Here is a 20,941-nt window from a genome sequence, read left to right as displayed (position 1 = left end):
CCATGTTAATTCACTTGATTCATTTATTGTCCATATTATGAAACATGATCGATCGTTAATAAAATCTTATTTGAAATTTTTATAGGATAAAAGTTCTAATACGTGTTCAGGATTGTACCGGGATTGTTACTTGAGAGGTTTTCGTCTTTTATCAGCATAGCTCTTCTACCTATCCCGAGCAGCTTTTAGGCGGTCGCGAATCTGGACAATCTTGTCCGTCGTCTCAAAGACTATATCCGGACCTGATAATTGAGTGTCTTCTACTTCTGCCCAACAGATGGGCGTTCTGCACTTTCTACCATATAATGCCTCAAAAAATGCAGCCTGAATGCTGGTATGCTAGCTATTGTTGTAGGAGAACTCGACCAAAGGTAGGTGCTTATCCCAGCTACCTCCTAAATCAATCACACATGCATGAAGCATGTCTTCCAAAGTTTGAATGGTACGCTCACTCTGCCCATCCGTCTGAGGATGGTAAGTCGTACTGAAGTTTAGGTGTGTGCCCAAAGACTGTTGGAAACTTTTCCAAAAATGTGACGTGTATCTGGTATCTCTGTCAGAGATAATAGTCACTGGTACTCCATGTAGCGACACAATCTTATCAACGTACAGTTGGGCTAACATGTCGGAGCTATAAGTTTCCTTAATGGGTAGGAAATGTGCTGACTTAGTCAGTCTATCAACTATGACCCATATAGTATCATTCCCTTTCTTTGTCTTTGGCAATTTGGTGATGAAATCCATCGTCACCATTTCCCATTTCCAAGTGGGAATTTCAAGCTGTTGTAGCAAACCTGACGGCTTCTGATGTTCAGCCTTGACTTGAGCACACGTCAGACATTTAGCTACATAAGCAGCTATAGACTTCTTCAAGCCTATCCACCAGTAGTTTGCCTTCACATCTTGGTACATCTTATCAGCTCCAGGATGAACGGAATATTTGGAATTGTGGGCTTCCTTGAGGATAACATCCCGAAGTCCTCCATAAACAGGAAACCATATCCTTCCATTTAACCTTAAAATTCCGTGTTTACCATAGGATAACTGTTCTTCAGTCACTCCTAACTTTTCCTCAGGATAATTAGCTTCTAGCACAGCTTCCTTCTGTGCAGCTAACAACCTTTCATTCAAGCTATTCTTGATTTCAATGCTTTTGGCATTGATTCTTATTGGCTTCACTCTCTCTTTTCTGCTTAAGGCATCTGCGACTACATTAGCCTTGCCTGGATGGTATCTTATTTCACAGTCATAATCGTTCAGAGTTTCCATCCAGCGTCGCTGCCTCATGTTCAAATCCTTCTGATTGAACAGATGCTGAAGGCTTTTGTGATCAGAATAGATCACACACTTGGTTCCATACAAGTAATGCCTCCATAGCTTAAGTGCAAATACAACGGCACCCAGTTCCAAATCGTGGGTGGTGTAGTTCTTCTCATGCACTTTTAATTGTCGCGAAGCATAGGCAATGACCTTGCCTTTTTGCAAAAGCACACACCCCATTCCGGTGTGTGATGCATCACAATATACTACAAATTCTTAATTTTCGTTTATTATCGTTATATCAATAAGAGATGATATTATTAATTAGCATTTGTATTTTTTTGTACGTTGAGTTATATTGATTATACGTTGTTTTTTATTACATTAGCATTAAAAACTTTTATTTTTATTACATTGAAATTCAATACTTTAATGCGTTGACGTGATGTTAGTTTGTTACCCAACATCGATGTTGTTTTATTTTTAGTGTGGTTTTGCATTGTTATATCAATAGCATGAAATTATTGTTAATCACTTTATTGTGGTTTGTGATCTATATATCCATAGAAGATGATAGTATTGATCAGGCTTTACATTTATACAAGAATTTGGTTATCATATGTGAATCCCAACCGGTTTACTAAAATTAATTTAAATTTCCCTTCATAAAAGAACATTCCATTTATAATATCATTTTATATAAATTACAACATACATCTCCATTACATATCAACTTTCAACCTATTCTTTGGTTTCTTCAACCAGGTAATATGCAAAATTCTTAAGTAATACACAATCTCTTTTTCATGTATCAATACAAACTTACATCATTTATGTTTTATTATACGTTTCCATTTTACTAGGTGTTTTGTATAATGGATCAAATTCCGTTTGATGTTGTGATCATGGAAATTTTTGTTAGGCTCCCTCACAAATCACTATGTCGGTTTAGAAGTGTATGTAAAAAATGGTATGAAGATCTTTCAAGTTTTGAATTTTTACAGAGGCATACGAATCGCGTTAGTAATACAGTGGTAAGATGTTAATGTCGTTAGATAATTTTAATGATTACAAAATTAATATTTCTTTATACAGCGTTCATATTAATTGTCAAATTCTTTGTCATATCTATTACAGGATGAACTATTGGAACAAGGCATGTTTCCAGGTCCGTTTGACATTTGAGAACCTGCATGGGCGTTCATTTTCTTCATCTATTTTGTAATTTGCTATGATTGATTGTTTTTTAAGTTTACGAATAATAAATCAATTATCAATCTTCTTATTTGTTTCCTTTAATCAAGCACACTGTTCATCGTTTTTATTCATTTTTCTTTATTATTTATTATTTATATTTATTATTATCAATATTATCAATTACCAATCATATCAAATTGAAACAGATTTATGTTCAAAATTATGGATTGAATATTGTCATTCAAATTTATATAATCGGTTACATCTGATGCTTAAAATAAAATATTCTCATTAATTATAAATATTTCAAAATTCAAATTTTGAGTCACTATTTTCAAACAAATTTATATAATCTTTTACATCTCGTGCTTAAAATAGAGTATCCTAATTACTTATAAATTATTATAAAATGAAATAGATGTATGGCTGCTTTATCTAATTATGGAGTCAACATTTTAATTAAATTTTATATAATCCTTGACATCTCATGCTAAAAATAAAATATCGTCATTAATTATAAATACTTACCTTCAAATGGAATTATAAATAAAGCATTTGTTAGTGGGTCGGATTAGAAGTGTTGACACAAGATGAACTATTGGAATAAGGCATGTTTCCAGATCTGTTTGACATTTGAGATGTCTGCATGGGCGTCCATTTTCTTCATCTATTTTTATTTTGCTATGATTGACAGTTATTTAAGTTTACGAATAATAAATCAATTATCGATCTTCTTATTTGTTTCCTTTAATCAAGCACACAGTTGATCGTTTTTATTCATTCTTCTTTATTATTTATTATTTATTATTTATATTTATTATTATCAATATTGTCAATTATCAATCATATCAAATGGAAATAGATTTATGTTCAATTTATCTAATTATGGATTGAATATTGTCATACAAATTTATATAATCCGTTACATCTGATGCTTAAAATAAAATATTCTCATTAATTAAAAATATTTCAAAATTCAAATTTTGAGTCACTATTTGCGATCAAACTTATATAATCTTTTACATCTCATGCTTAAAATAGAGTATCCTAATTACTTATAAATTATTATAAAATGAAATAGATGTATGGCCGCTTTATCTAATTATGGAGTCAACATTTTAATTAAATTTTATATAATCCTTGACATCTCATGCTTAAAATAAAATATCGTCATGAATTATAAATACTTACCTTCAAATGGAATTATAAATAAAGCATTTGTTAGTGGGTCGGATTAGATGTGTTGACACAAGATGAACTATAGGAACAAGGCATGTTTCCAGATCCGTTTGACATTTGAGAACCTGCATGGGCGTTCATTTTCTTCATCTATTTTGTATTTTGCTATGATTGACTGTTTTTTAAGTTTACGAATAATAAATCAATTATCAATCTTCTAATTTGTTCCCTTTAATCAAGCACACTGTTGATCGTTTTTATTCATTCTTCTTTATTATTTATTGTTTATATTTATTATTATCAATATTATCAATTATCAATCATATCAAATTGAAATAGATTTATGTTCAATTTATCTAATTGTGGATTGAATATTGTCATTCAAATTTATATAATCATTTACATCTGACACTTAAAATAAAATATTCTCATTAATTATAAATATTTCAAAATTCAAATTTTGAGTCACTATTTTCAATCAAATTTATATAATCTTTTACATCTCATACTTAAAATAGAGTATCCTAATTACTTGTAAATTATTATAAAATGAAATAGATGTATAGCCGCTTTATCTAATTATGGAGTCAACATTTTAATTAAATTTTATATAATCCTTGACATCTCATGCTTAAAATAAAATATCGTCATTAATTATAAATACTTACCTTCAAATGAAATTATAAATAAAGCATTTGTTAGTGGGTCGGATTAGATGTGTTGACACAAGATGAACTATTGGAACAAGGCATGTTTCCAGATCCGTTTGACATTTGAGAACCTGCATGGGCGTTCATTTTCTTCATCTATTTTGTAATTTTCTATGATTGATTGTTTTTTAAGTTTACGAATAATAAATCAATTATCAATCTTCTTATTTGTTTCCTTTAATCAAGCACACTGTTGATAGTTTTTATTCATTTTTCTGTATTATATATTATTTATATTTATTATTATCAATATTATCAATTATCAATCCTATCAAATTGAAATAGATTTATGTTCAATTTATCTAATTATGGATTGAATATTGTCATTCAAATTTATATAATCGGTTACATCTGATGCTTAAAATAAAATACTCTCATTAATTATAAATATTTCAAAATTCAAATGTTGAGTCACTATTTTCAATCAAATTTATATAATCTTTTACATCTCGTGCTTAAAATAGAGTATCCAAATTACTTATAAATTATTATAAAATGAAATAGATGTATGGCCGCTTTATCTAATTATGGAGTCAACATTTTAATTAAATTTTATATAATCCTTGACATCTCATACTTAAAATAAAATATCGTCATTAATTACAAATACTTACCTTCAAATGGAATTATAAATAAAGCATTTGTTAGTGGGTCTGTAACACCCCAGTTTTCGTATGTCTTAATATAATAAACTAATAGTGAGGATTTAACGACAAAGAATGGTAAATATAAATTTTTATCATTATACCCCAAAATATAAATTTATGAATATGTTAACTAAGAATGTATGAAAATAAAAGTTTAACTATCAAGTATAATGCCCAATATTTGAGGGACCAAAGTTGGGCAATTAGAAAGATAATTTAATTAAAACTCACAACACAAAACACACACATCAGACATATGTGTGCGTGTATGTGCGACTAGAAGAGGGCAAGGGAAGAACAAACCCTAAACAACACAAATCAATCAAATTGAAAGGGGATTTGAGGACTAAATGAATGCATGAACCAAGAATGTTGGTCCCTTAAGTGTTTCTAACATCAAGTAAGTCAAATTTTATGTTTTAAGTAATGTTTGATGAAGCGGGTTTTGTGTAATCCGTGATTAGATGTGCGATTTAACATGAATGCTACTTGATATGAACTTATGGAGGTTGTAATATGTGCAATTTTGAATGTATTGATAGCTTGGGGTAAAACCCACTTGTAATTGTAGGAAAATAGAGTTAAGTGAACTTTATGGAATGAATTGAATAATGTTGATGTTAAATAGATGTATAAAATGTGTTTAAATGGGTAATTTGATATAAATCATGTGTAATATGGATATGATATTGATTGTGAAAGAGTATATTAATCTTTGGGTGAATATGGGAAAAATGTGTTTAAGGTAGTTGTACTTTATGCTTTGTAGATAGTACGCACGCAATGTGTTCGATGAAATGCCTAAATGGGTTTAGTTATGGTTTTTACATGAATACTTGATAAGTCAATGTAACTCCTTATGATAATGACGTGTGTGATTAGTAGATATCATAAGGTACAATAAGGATTGTGAAAGTGATGTTAATGAAAACTAAAGTGTAAAGTTATGACATATAGGCACGAAGAAAGAAGAAGGAGCAAGTCACTCGAAATCACAAGCATCTCAAGATCGCGGTAAGTTCATATGAGCTTTATTTACTTTAAAAGTAGTTTTATGAAAAGTAGTATTTGGTTCTATGGATTTGTTGTAAAGGTTCATAACGGGTCGAATAATGTAAGTGTATTGAAAAGTATGGTCCTTAACGATTCATTGTGAATGATTCGGAAAGCGATACATTGGATGTTTTCGAATGGAGGTATGTATGCTAAAAATGTAACAAGACATGTTAATGGGTTGAACAATGATAGGTAATTAAAGGAATTTTGAAGTAATAAGTGTTATGAACTAATAATGTTTTTGTTATGAATGCTAGGTAAATCCCTTGCTTGATTGCGGCGCACCCGAACCGAACACACACATGAAACGTCGACCTTATGCGCTTCCGGTCCAAGTTGTTTGTTTGATGGGTTAACTTACCATTTTGTCTAGTAAATGTTATTTTGTAAGTGTCTAGTTTGTTAGTAAAAAGTTGGGATACTAAACTTTTGTGTAGTTTGTGCAAAATGTTCATGGCGAACCATATACGGTCTTAACTTTGATTATGTTGGAAAGTGTCGTAGTATTAATAGTAATGGTATTGTTAAAAACAGGGAGAAAGGTACTTATTATGAACGGGTCATGTCAAAATTTTGGTAAAATTGTAAAAGAAATTGTATGTCAATTGGTCGAATGAGGAATTTGGGGCTCCACAAGTGGAAGTTTATGTTAAATATCTAAAGTAAAAAAATTTGGGCGTTTCAAGTTGGTATCAGAGCCTAGGTTTGAGGGATTTAAGCATCAAGTGCTTGAACTCAAACCAAAAGCTCGGGAGAAGTGTGTGTTCGATCCGTGGCGCAAAGCAAGTAAGTGTTCTAAATGATTACTTTATGAAATAATTTTGCATTTCAATATAAATTGATGTGGGACGTTATGAAATGATTACGTGATGTAGTGGAAGATATAGGATGAATCAGATTCAGTTTGGGGGTTAATACGGGTCAAAAGGGAGTAGAAAAACATGAAAAATCAATAAAAGTACGCTGGGCACTACCGTAATTTACGGTAGCACCTGGGAGAAAGGATGGCTACCGTAAAACAGTAGCTCAGTACCGTAAAGGAAAAGGGGCCACCGTAAGTTACGGTACCACCGTAACTTACGGTGGAGCTCATTTTCAGCCCATTTCAAAATATATTGTTCTGTTTATTGTTTTATTCATACGGAAGGTACTTAGAATGATATAATTCGATCCTAATGGGTAAGAAAAGTATATCAAGATGTAAGGGATAAAGAATACTAGGGATTTGGTTGTCGGAAACGTTGAGTTTCCAAAGAAAGTTTAAGCATGGTTTAGTCATGAGTAATTTCTTTCACATATTAGAAAGAATGAGAGCTACGTAGCACTAGCATGATCATATGATAGAAAGGATGAATGAATGTCTAAAATAAAGAATGATACGATACAATGAAGATAAGGCAAGAAGTATGAATGATGAATGGAACGTGTCATGATAAAATGATGTTAAGACATGATGGTGGAAGAAATGAAATGAAATCTAATGAATGTAACGAATGTTTTATGTAGATGGCCGATAGGGTGAATGCGAATGAGGACGATGAAGCACGCCGAAATGAAATAAAAGCTATGGTTGTGGAAGAAGTAATGAAAGCAATTGAGGCTAGTATTCCCCGACTAGCTCAAGAAGTCGAAGGGCAAGTATTGGAAATAATTAATACCTCGGTAACTTCCAAGGTAGAAGAATTGAAAGAAATGATTAGCGAATTGCAAGTGAAGAAAAGCTTTCGGCGATGCACGTACAAGGAGTTCATGGCATGCAACCCCTTACCATACAAAGGGGAAGTTGATCTGATAGCTTGTCAAAGGTGGATTTCCAGTACCGAGGCAGTGTTTACACGAAGTAGATGTGAAGCGGAGGATCAAGTAATGTTTGCCACGGGCCTTCTACAACTTCGAGCAAAAGATTGGTGGGATGCATACTCGAAGGAATTGGGGGATGATAAGGTACAATCGTTAACATGGCAAGAATTTAAGGAGTCATTTCTGAAATATTATAGTCCACAATCCGCAATTGATAAGATTCAAGAAGACTTCTTACGTCTCAGACAAAAGGATGAAACGATTGATGAGATAACAAACAAGTTCCTTGAGAGGGTGAAGTTCTGTGAGGAGATAGCGGGGACTGAGAGGCAAAGGATTGTACGTTACCATGCTATGTTAAAGGCTGAATATCGGGAATTTGTAAACCCCTCCAAGTGTGCGACGTTAAATGAACTAATTGAATGGGCAAGAGACAGAGAAATTGAGATAAAAAGGCAGGTTGAACGGGGAGAGAAAAGGGTAGCGGAGAAGCCTACCAACGCAAGCCCATCGAAAAAGGCAAGATATCAAGACCAAAGCAAGAAAGGGAAAGCAAGTGGTGAAATCCCGACTTGTAAGACGTGTGGGAAGCATCATTCGGGTGAATGTTTGTCGGGAAAGAAGGGATGCTACAAATGTGGACGAGAAGGACATCCATTTTATAGGTGCCCCGAAAACTCAAAGGCGTGTTACAATTGTAATGAAACGGGGCACATTAAAGCGGAATGTCCGAAACTCCAACAAGGGGCAAAGAGAGATGGAAAGAAGGATGAGCCCCCCAAGGCTCGCGGAAGGATGTTTCAGTTAACCTCGGATGAAGCTAAAGCTAGCCCGGACGTGGTCTCAGGTATATTCTTGGTTAATTCTATGCCTATGAATGTTTTATTTGATTCCGGTGCTAGTAGGTCATTCATTTCTAATGAATTGATAGCTCACCCATCGTTTAAGCTTGAAAAGATGTCAATACCCTTAGAGGTTGAAGTTGCTGATAGTAAAAGCTATTTGTTGCATGATATTTGCAAAAACTGTAAGATAATAATCGAGGATGAGGAATTTAGTATAGACCTTGTTCCAATGTACATGGGGGAATTTAAAGTAGTTGTAGGAATGGACTGGCTAGCCCAAAACCATGCTGAAATTCAATGTGAAAAGAAAGTCATTCATATAGTAACCTCGGGGGGGAAACGGATAAGTGTTCAAGGGGAAAGGGTTATCAAGCCGAAATTGTGCTCTATAATGAAAGCTGTCAAACATGTGAGGAACAGGGGTAGAGCTTATCTATCTTATGTGATTGACACAAGTCGAGGTGTCCCAAAGCTTGAAGATGTGAACGTGGTGAATGAATATCCGGATGTATTTCCGGAAGACCTACCAGGGCTCCCACCTGAACGAGAAGTAGAATTTAAAATAGAGCTTAACCCGGGTGCAAAACCGGTAGCTAAAGCTCCTTATCGGTTGGCCCCAACCGAAATGAAAGAATTGATGACGCAACTTCAGGAGTTGCTCGATAAGGGTTTTATTAAACCAAGTGTTTCGCCATGGGGAGCACCCGTATTATTCGTGAAGAAGAAAGATGGCTCGATGCGAATGTGCATCGACTATCGAGAGTTGAACAAGTTAACGGTGAAGAATCGATACCCGTTGCCCAGAATTGACGACATTTTTGACCAGCTACAAGGGGCGAGTTGGTTTTCAAAAATTGATTTGCGGTCGGGATATCACCAACTGCGTGTGCGAGAAGAAGATGTACCGAAAACCGCGTTTCGAACACGGTACGGACATTACGAGTTTTTAGTAATGTCCTTTGGGCTGACGAACGCACCAGCTGCGTTTATGGATTTAATGAATCGGGTGTGCCGACATATGCTTGATAAGTATGTAATCGTTTTCATCGACGATATTTTAATATACTCCCGCAGTGAAGCAGAGCATGCTTCCCATTTACGTGATGTATTAGAAACGCTTCGCAAGGAAAAGTTATATGCAAAGTTCTCAAAGTGTGCCTTTTGGCTTAGAGAGGTACAATTTTTGGGTCATGTGATCGATGCGGACGGTGTTCATGTGGATCCGACCAAGGTAGATGCGGTAATGAATTGGGTACCCTCGAAGAATCCAAGCGAATAAAAAGTTTTCTAGGCTTGGCTGGGTACTACAGGAGATTTATCCAAGACTTCTCCAAGATAGCCTCTCCTATGACAAAGTTAACAAAGAAGAATGAAAAGTTTATCTGGGGTGAAGAACAAGAAAAAGCGTTTCAGACTTTAAAAGAAAAGCTCTCAAATTCTCCGGTGTTGACACTACCGGATGGAACGGATAAATTAGTAGTATTTACTGACGCCTCCCGCCAAGGATTAGGTTGCGTATTAATGCAAAAGGGTAAGGTCATTGCTTATGCCTCAAGGCAACTCAAATAGCATGAAAACAATTACCCAACTCATGATCTAGAATTGACGGCAGTCGTATTTGCTTTGAAAATATGGAGGCACTACCTTTATGGGGTGAAATGTACTATCTTCTCGGATCATAAAAGCCTCAAATATTTTTTCGAACAGAAAGATCTCAATATGAGGCAACGAAGATGGTTGGAACTCATTAAGGATTACGATTGTGACATCCATTATCATCCCGGGAAAGCTAATGTAGTAGCGGACGCACTTAGCCGAAAGGAGTACCCGCCCCCGATTCGGGTAAAGTCCATGAAGATGGTAGTTACTCCTAAACTACTTGATGAAATTCGAGAAGCTCAAACGAAATCTTTAAATGCTGTTGACCCAAAGAAAGAAAGAACAAAAGGATTTATTCATGAATTGGAAGAGAATGCAAATGGTATGAAAACGAGGTACAACCGAATTTGGATACCTCGGTATTGTGAGGTGAAAGAATTATTGTTGAATGAGGCTCACAAGTCTCGATACTCCGTTCATCCGGGGGCTACAAAGATGTATCGAGACTTGAGGATGAATTATTGGTGGCCGGGGATGAAAAGAGACATTGTCAAGTATGTTGCTAAGTGTTTGACGTGTTCCCAAGTAAAGGTCGAACACCAAAAGCCGTATGGAAAGTTACAACCCTTGGAGATCCCGGTGTGGAAGTGGGAACATATAACGATGGATTTGGTGACTAAGCTTCCCAAGACAAGAAAAGGGCACGATGCAATATGGGTGGTCGTTGACCGACTGACCAAAAGTGCACATTTCCTACCTATTCGGGAAAATTATAATTCAGAAAAGATGGCGGAAGTCTACATGAACGAGATAATATCCCGACATGGGGTTCCGGTGTCTATAGTATCCGATCGGGACACCCGGTTCACATCTCGTTATTGGAGGAAGTTTAACGATGAATTGGGAACCCAATTACACATCAGCACCGCCTACCATCCACAAACCGATGGTCAGACAGAACGAACTATTCAAACATTAGTTGATATGTTAAGGGCGTGTGTTATGGAATTCGGAGGAAGCTGGGATGATCAACTACCTTTGGTAGAATTCTCATATAATAATAGCTATCATAACAGCATAAAATGGCCCCCTACGAAATGCTTTATGGAAGGAAATGTAGAACCCCGGTTTGTTGGGGGGAGGTGGGTCAACGAGAGATCGCGCCAAAAGAAGTAGTGACCAAGACGAATGAAAAGATTGATATGGTTAGATCAAGATTAAAAGCAGCACAAGATAGACAAAAGTCTTATGCGGATCGACGAAAGCGACCAATAGAATTTCAAGTGGGAGATCATGTGTTATTAAAGGTCTCTCCATGGAAAGGAATAATCCGTTTTCGTAAACGCGGGAAGCTAGGCCCTCGATACATTGGGCCTTTCAAAATACTCGCCCGGGTTGGGGCGGTGGCATATCGGTTAGAATTACCACCCGCGCTGGATGGGATTCATAACACCTTTCACGTGTCTCAGTTGCGAAAGTGCCTTGCGGATGAGACGGCATACGTGCCTATGGATGACATTGAAGTGGATAAGAAGTTAAATTATGTTGAAAGGCCCGTAGCAATCAAGGATTTTAAAGTGAAGCACCTCCGAAACAAATCTGTTCGACAAGTGTTGGTTCAATGGCAACATCGGAAGGGATCGGATCTCACCTGGGAAGCGGAGGATGACATGCAAAAGCACTACCCGGAATTATTTGGTACGTAGTCAGGTTTCGGGGACGAAACCTTTTATAAGGGGGGTGGACTTGTAACACCCCAGTTTTCGTATGTCTTAATATAATAAACTAATAGTGAGGATTTAACGACAAAGAATGGTAAATATAAATTTTTTATCATTATACCCCAAAATATAAATTTATGAATATGTTAACTAAGAATGTATGAAAATAAAAGTTTAACTATCAAGTATAATGCTCAATATTTGAGGGACCAAAGTTGGGCAATTAGAAAGATAATTTAATTAAAACTCACAACACAAAACACACACATCAGACATATGTGTGCGTGTATGTGCGACTAGAAGAGGGCAAGGGAAGAACAAACCCTAAACAACACAAATCAGTCAAATTGAAAGGGGATTTGAGGACTAAATGAATGCATGAACCAAGAATGTTGGTCCCTTAAGTGTTTCTAACATCAAGTAAGTCAAATTTTATGTTTTAAGTAATGTTTGATGAAGCGGGTTTTGTGTAATCCGTGATTAGATGTGCGATTTAACATGAATGCTACTTGATATGAACTTATGGAGGTTGTCATATGTGCAATTTTGAATGTATTGATAGCTTGGGGTAAAACCCACTTGTAATTGTAGGAAAATAGAGTTAAGTGAACTTTATGGAATGAATTGAATAATGTTGATGTTAAATAGATGTATAAAATGTGTTTAAATGGGTAATTTGATATAAATCATGTGTAATATGGATATGATATTGATTGTGAAAGAGTATATTAATCTTTGGGTGAATATGGGAAAAATGTGTTTAAGGTAGTTGTACTTTATGCTTTGTAGATAGTACGCACGCAATGTGTTCGATGAAATGCCTAAATGGGTTTAGTTATGGTTTTTACATGAATACTTGATAAGTCAATGTAACTCCTTATGATAATGACGTGTGTGATTAGTAGATATCATAAGGTACAATAAGGATTGTGAAAGTGATGTTAATGAAAACTAAAGTGTAAAGTTATGACATATAGGCACGAAGAAAGAAGAAGGAGCAAGTCACTCGAAATCACAAGCATCTCAAGATCGCGGTAAGTTCATATGAGCTTTATTTACTTTAAAAGTAGTTTTATGAAAAGTAGTATTTGGTTCTATGGATTTGTTGTAAAGGTTCATAACGGGTCGAATAATGTAAGTGTATTGAAAAGTATGGTCCTTAACGATTCATTGTGAATGATTCGGAAAGCGATACATTGGATGTTTTCGAATGGAGGTATGTATGCTAAAAATGTAACAAGACATGTTAATGGGTTGAACAATGATAGGTAATTAAAGGAATTTTGAAGTAATAAGTGTTATGAACTAATAATGTTTTTGTTATGAATGCTAGGTAAATCCCTTGCTTGATTGCGGCGCACCCGAACCGAACACACACATGAAACGTCGACCTTATGCGCTTCCGGTCCAAGTTGTTTGTTTGATGGGTTAACTTACCATTTTGTCTAGTAAATGTTATTTTGTAAGTGTCTAGTTTGTTAGTAAAAAGTTGGGATACTAAACTTTTGTGGAGTTTGTGCAAAATGTTCATGGCGAACCATATACGGTCTTAACTTTGATTATGTTGGAAAGTGTCGTAGTATTAATAGTAATGGTATTGTTAAAAACAGGGAGAAAGGTACTTATTATGAACGGGTCATGTCAAAATTTTGGTAAAATTGTAAAAGAAATTGTATGTCAATTGGTCGAATGAGGAATTTGGGGCTCCACAAGTGGAAGTTTATGTTAAATATCTAAAGTAAAAAAAATTGGGCGTTTCAGGGTCGGATTCGATGTGTTGACACAAGATGAACTATTCGAATAAGGCATGTTTCCAGATCTGTTTGACATTTGAGATGTCTGCATGGGCGTTCATTTTCTTCATCTATTTTTATTTTGCTATGATTGACTGTTTTTTAAGTTTACGAATAATAAATCAATTATCGATCTTCTTATTTGTTTCCTTTAATCAAGCACACAGTTGATCGTTTTTATTCATTCTTCTTTATTATTTATTATTTATTATTTATTATTTATATTTATTATTATCAATATTGTCAATTATCAATCATATCAAATTGAAATAGATTTATGTTCAATTTATCTAATTATGGATTGAATATTGTCATTCAAATTTATATAATCCGTTACATCTGATGCTTAAAATAAAATATTCTCATTAATTAAAAATATTTCAAAATTCAAATATTGAGTCACTATTTTCAATCAAATTTATATGATCTTTTACATCTCATGCTTAAAATAGAGTATCCTAATTACTTATAAATTATTATAAAATGAAATAGATGTATGGCCGCTTTATCTAATTATGGAGTCAACATTTTAATTAAATTTTATATAATCCTTGACATCTCATGCTTAAAATAAAATATCGTCATGAATTATAAATACTTACCTTCAAATGGAATTATAAATAAAGCATTTGTTAGTGGGTCGGATTAGATGTGTTGACACAAGATGAACTATAGGAACAAGGCATGTTTCCAGATCCGTTTGACATTTGAGAACCTGCATGGGCGTTCATTTTCTTCATCTATTTTGTATTTTGCTATGATTGACTGTTTTTTAAGTTTACGAATAATAAATCAGTTATCAATTTTCTTATTTGTTCCCTTTAATCAAGCACACTGTTGATCGTTTTTATTCATTCTTCTTTAATTTATTATTTATATTTATTATTATCAATTATCAATCATATCAAATTGAAATAGATTTATGTTCAATTTATCTAATTGTGGATTGAATATTGCCATTCAAATTTATATAATCGGTTACATCTGACACTTAAAATAAAATATTCTCATTAATTATAAATATTTCAAAATTCAAATTTTGAGTCACTATTTTCAATCAAATTTATATAATCTTTTACATCTCATGCTTAAAATAGAGTATCCTAATTACTTATAAATTATTATAAAATGAAATAGATGTATGGCCGCTTTATCTAATTATGGAGTCAACATTTTAATTAAGTTTTAGATAATCCTTGACATCTCATGCTTAAAATAAAATATCGTCATTAGTTATAAATACTTACCTTTAAATGGAATTATAAATAAAGCATTTGTTAGTGGGTCGGATTAGATGTGTTGACACAAGAGGTTATTATCTCCAACTCGGAATTTCGCTTTGCTTTTGTATCTATTATTGTGGTATTTTTGTTTAAATTGTCATTCATCTTTATACGATTCATTATTTCTCTGTTATATGTTTGTTGATCATTAATGTTTCTTGGTTGCTTGCTTCACAAATTCATATACATTAATCTTATCATTTGTTTCATATGAATTTTTTTTTTAGGATGGAACCTCTTGAGTTTGAAATGTTTGCTCATGAAATTCTATCAAGGCTACCAAGTAAATGTGTTGGACGATTTAAATCAGTTTGCAAGCAATGGTGTTATGAATTGTCCTCACCTATGTTTTCTATTATTCACTCTCGCCGTATGTCTAATTGTGAACATCGTAAGCTAATCACGTTGAGTATGTCATCGATTTATATTGACAACTTGATTGGAGGAAAGGTAGACATTTCTGATAGGAAGTTTATTTCCTTCCTCGTTGATACCCCTCTTTCCAATCTAACGATTCTTGCTTTTCAATATGGTCTTTTACTGATGTGCATCCAAGGTCCTTCAGACCAATTGATTCTGTGGAATCTAACCACCAATAAATTTTGGAATTTGTGTCATAATAAACCTAAAAGTTTTTTTTTGATATAAAGGCAGATGCAGTTGGGATATATCTAGACTCACTTAACGATTTAAAATATTACATCTCCAACGTCGTATGGATGATGTTGTACCTCATGTGTATTCTCGGAACACACATCAATGGAAAACTTTAACTTTTTTCAAAGGACCAGATTACGCTTCAAGGTTATATTTGTGGTCTCCCGGCACTTTATGCAACAATGTTTTATATTTTGCATCTCCACGCTATTGGGCGCCTGCTAAAAGTTATATGATTGCTTTTGATGTGGTTTCTGAAACATTCTTAAAGGTTTCAATACCACAATGTACTCATGTTGTTTCTCGCCAAAGCAGGTTTTTTCAAAATCCGCAACACACTTCATATGTTTGTTGTCGTAAAGACCCATACTATAAATGTGAAGCTATTTAAATTTCAAGATCAAGGATGGTCAGAAGTGTCTTCTTTTACAAAGCTAAAATCAATTTCATTTGAGTCATGGCTTAAGAAGTTAGTTGAGAAAGGAGGAGAAACTTGGTCTTTTATGACCGACTGGGGTAGTATGATTGAAATAAAAATTGGCATGAAAGATTTTCAATACTTACAAGACGCTGAGACCTTTCAAGGACTGTATAACGTAGCATCTTTTGAAGAGACCGTTGTGTCACCTACAGTTTAGCATTAATATGTTTTTCATATCAAATTTATTGTGATTTAATATGTAACATTTTTATTTACTATCACTTTTACTACTCATCATCTTATTTTATTTATGATATATATTTTTATCCAAATTTGATAATAATTAACAATTCCATCCTTATTGCCATTTTACATTTATAAATCAACTTGTATATATACTAAGTGTAAAAGTGTAATAGATAGACATAGCTAACAACTAATTATTAAATTTGCACACTTATTAGGATTTAAATATAATTTTCAACTTAATACTTTTGTAAAGTGTCATATTTCCCAAATCTTTTTTAAAAAAAGGATTTAAATATTTATTCATTTGATAATTTTAAGATTGTATGTGGGAGTGGACATCCTGTGAAATTATATAAAAACTTTGTATATTTCTAAAATCTCGATCCTGTGAAATTGTTATGTCTGTATATACAAATTTAAAGAAAAATATAAATATAAACATCCTAAAATTAAATGACATGTAATTTCCATTCATTATATTATAATATTAATATTGTATTTTATAATTAGTTGAATTTTTAAAGTTGATTTGATTTGCATTGGAAACCTGAATTCATCATCACCATCCTTGAACTTACTTCAATCATCATCACCGTTTGTCCTTTTAGCCATTTTCTTACAATCTTCTCCTCATTAGCTTATATCCATCTTAGGGTTTCAAACAAGCATTTGCTCAAATCAAAATCAAGTCATCAATCTTCCTTCGTCGCATCATATTCCACAACCGTAAGTATCTACACCTTTAATCTCTTCAAACATCTATGTTGTTATGATCGTATTGGAATTTCAATAGCTATAAAATGTTTAATCACAAAGTAAATGAACCATATTTATCTTTAATTTTACTTCCACAATTATGAATGTTGTATAATTCCATGTTTCTTTCTTTGAAGAGTTTGTGTAGTTTCTATGTTCAATAAGAGTTTGTGTACTTCCACAAGGAATTTCATTGGTGTTTTAGGCTGATTTTGATATCCATTATAGTTTATAAATATATTTAATATTATTTTTCACCATGAAGCCGAAAGTATTTTTTGATTTGTAGATGTGTTATTTGTTTGATATATGAATGATAATTCAAGAATCTGTAATTTTTTTTATTCTTAACCTTTCTGTTCAATCGGGTATGTTATTTAATGTAAGATCTAATATATCTATGTTATTGATTCAGGTGAAATCATGAATTTATCGTTTGTGAAGATTCTAGAAGACCCAAAATCTTTAAAGCTGGTATGATTATTTATGTTTGACTGAATATTCTGATGTTTAATAGCCTAATTCATATAATATTTATTTAACTTCATTATATACTTAATAGTACTATCTTTGTATTCAGGAGTTACCTCTCACTTTTGTTTATAACCATTGGGGTCGACCATGGCCACGTATTGATCTCCAGATCCGTCATGAATGTGGTAAGTCTTGGACCGTAACAATGAAAACATTAGAGTCTAGACCGGCTTTGGCTGATGGTTGGGCAGCAATTGTTAATTTTGAGGTAATAATTTTGTTTACAAATTAACAATCTATTATTATGAAGTAAGATTTTACCTCATATGTTTAACTATTAAAGTTTCAAAAACCATAGTATGTGAAGAAACACTAGATAAATGACCGGAATCAAATTATCTACGGGGTTTGGATCTGCATAAAAAGGGTTGTTCTCTCTCGTCTGATTCCATTGCAGCTGGTCTTCTTCTCCGGTAAACTCTACAAAACAAAGCACCGTTAGCCTCGTCAAGGGGAGAAAAGGATTCTCTCCTTGACCCGACACCGGCGTGAGAATAAGTAAGTGTTTATGAAGAAGAAGAATAAGGGGTATTGACGAAGTGTGTGTAACTTGAATTTCATACCTGAATTGTTCTCATATTTATAGCCAAAAGTTTTGGGCGGGAAAACCCGTTGGTGAAATGTTGACGGAAGATGCTAACCCCGTAAGCGGTTACATTTCCTTCCGTTAAGCTTCTCGATCCGACGTGAGTGCACACGGATCGCTGTTTAGATCTATGGCTGGGGGTTTGCCACGTGGAAAGTGATCAAGTGGAGGTTTCCCTCCAACTTCATGCCATCATCGTGATTTCAGGGGTGCCTGAGGTGATGACACGTGTCCAGATGGTTGTAACCGTTTAGTGGTGCACGATTGGGTCTTTCTAGAAGGTTATTGCCATAATCCTGTGTGACTCTTTTACCGTGTGGCACCAGTTGGGCAAATAATATCCAAGTCTGGATATCATTAGGCGGAAGTGTTTAACTTAGGATTTTCATCCTTTGTTTATGGAGAAAGCGCAAGGATTTATGATTTCCTTTTGGCGCGTAAGTGTTGTCTGTTGCCTGTCCCTTAAGCCTTCTTCGTAGGACCAGTGCACGGCCGCGCAAGGTCAAAAAGGGGATGAAAGACAAGGTTGTGGTATGGTCCCAAGTTCTTATTATGGGGTTTTGGGGACCTTACCCCTTCAAGTCCCCCTAGTCTAGTGTTGCTCTTATGCAAATAAGTGGAGCACTGGACTTACGAGAGAGAAAATGTTTTGTTGTTTTATTTATTTTTTTTGGGCGTGAAAGAAGAGAATCGTCTGTAAGAAGATTTTCTTTGTTTAAAACTTTTAGGGGGAGTTGTGATTTTTCCCTCTGTTGATTTGACCCTTTTGTAATCATGACCTGACGCTTGGTGACGTCAACCTATAGTAAAAAATTAGTATTTGTAATACTTTGTCTTTTTACCTTGGGATACGTATTGATGCTTGTCAGTCTTCATTTATGGGGATACGACCCTAGGTCCTGTAGCACCGTTCAGAAGGGACGTTTTGACAGTTAATCATGGTGATTAAGCTTTTCTATTTCCCGGAGCTTGTTTCCTCTATATATATATATTTGAGTATTTTCGCCTTCTTCCTTGATTCGGAAAAAATGAAGACGAAGCGTTCTTTTCGTACTCGGCGACTTTTGGATGTTTTGAGGACCTGCGAGGCTGCTGAAGGTCTCGTGCTTCTTGCTGGTTCTCCACCATTAATAGCTAACAAGGAAAAGGATTCGTTTAATCCTGATTCTTCGACCGTTGCCAGTGCTGGTTGTAAAAAAGGTGTTGTTTATGAGAAAGTCGAAGTATTATCTGCTGATGACCTGATGTCCCGTTTTCCGATGCTTTGGAGAGGTGTATGCCAGCTGGTATACTGTCGTCGGAAGAACCGCCGTGGTGATCAGGTGCTGGTTGCTGATGAAGGTCCTGTTGTTGATTAGGTTAGGTTAGGTTTGGGAACCTGTGTTTTCCCATTTTTGACGTTCATGTTGGTTTTGCTACTGAAAATTTTTTAATATCACTGTCGTGATCGTTGTAAATGGTTGTTTATATTGCTCTTAATGATATATATGTTTTTTGATGCACTGCCGTGCATGTAATCTTCAGTTTGTGTTTGAATTACAATAAGTTGCATATGTTTAATTGCTTTGAATATGTAGAGCGAATGAGAATGGTACTGTGCTTATATGTGAACGTTTGTCTTAAAATGCGTAAGGTTGTGCCCTTTTTAGACTGTTCATGAAGCGTACAATGTTCACATATTATTTTCGCGTATACCAAAAGAATTATATGCAATTTGTAACAAACAGTAACATGGGTAAAGATGATGCTTGTATTAATAGGGCGCAAGGCCAATAATACAAAGGATAATAAAGAAATACATTGCCTGTATACTTTTATTTTTGCGGAATGGTTTGGCTTATATGTAACACCTGCGTAGTTGCTGTGCGTTCCAGGTGCGAGGAACTAGTGTCCCATCAATTCTTTTCAGGGTGTATGCCCCTTCGCCTAAGACTTCATTGACGATGTATGGTCCTTCCCATTTTGGCGCTAATTTGCCTGGTTTTTCCGCGTTGGAAGCCTCATTGTCGCGCAAGACGAAATCACCCGGGACAAAGGTACACACGCGTACGCGCGCATTGTAGTATTTTTCGAGTTTGGATTTGTACCTTGCCTTGGTGATGGCGGCATTCTCGCGCCTTTCTTCGAGAAGGTCTAAATCCAGTCTTCGCTCTTGCTCGTTGTTTTGGTTTTGCTTGGCAATCATGCGCGGTGATGAGAGGCCAATTTCGGTGGGGATTACTGCTTCAGATCCGTAAACAAGACTGAATGGAGTTTCTCCCGTGCTAGTCTTTGGCATGGTGCGATGAGCCCATAAGATGTTTGGGAGCTCATCAACCCATCCTCTGCGCGCTGTTCCAAGTCACGCTTTAATGCCGTCGACAATCTGTTTGTTGACGCTCTCGACTTGGCCGTTTGCCTGTGGGTGTGCCACGGAAGCAAAGTTGTGTTCGATCTTCATTTCTCTGAACCATTTCTGAAGATCTTCGGAGGCAAAGTTGGTGCCGTTGTCGGAGATGATGCGCAATGGTAATCCGAATCTGCAAATAATATGTTCCCATATAAATTTGCGGATTACCATTGCCGTTGTTGAAGCTAATGCCTTGGCTTCAACCCACTTCGTGAAATAGTCTACTGCTACGATGATGAATTTTACTGCGCCTGGCGCG

The 20,941-nt window shown here is 34.8% G+C and overlaps 1 long non-coding RNA gene across 1 annotated transcript; it reads left to right on the top strand.

Moving 5' to 3' along the window:
- The first annotated feature begins 5,948 nt into the window (after positions 1-5,948).
- Positions 5,949-6,535, top strand: LOC110882268. The gene is made up of 2 exons (XR_002560039.2): positions 5,949-6,007; positions 6,307-6,535. It is a non-coding gene; the product is annotated as an uncharacterized LOC110882268 (long non-coding RNA).
- The last annotated feature ends 14,406 nt before the right edge of the window (positions 6,536-20,941 follow it).

The sequence above is a fragment of the Helianthus annuus genome, chromosome 10 (genome assembly GCF_002127325.2).
Source record: "Helianthus annuus cultivar XRQ/B chromosome 10, HanXRQr2.0-SUNRISE, whole genome shotgun sequence".
Taxonomy (NCBI): Eukaryota; Viridiplantae; Streptophyta; class Magnoliopsida; order Asterales; family Asteraceae; genus Helianthus; species Helianthus annuus.
This window is presented reverse-complemented; position numbering and strand designations above follow the sequence as displayed.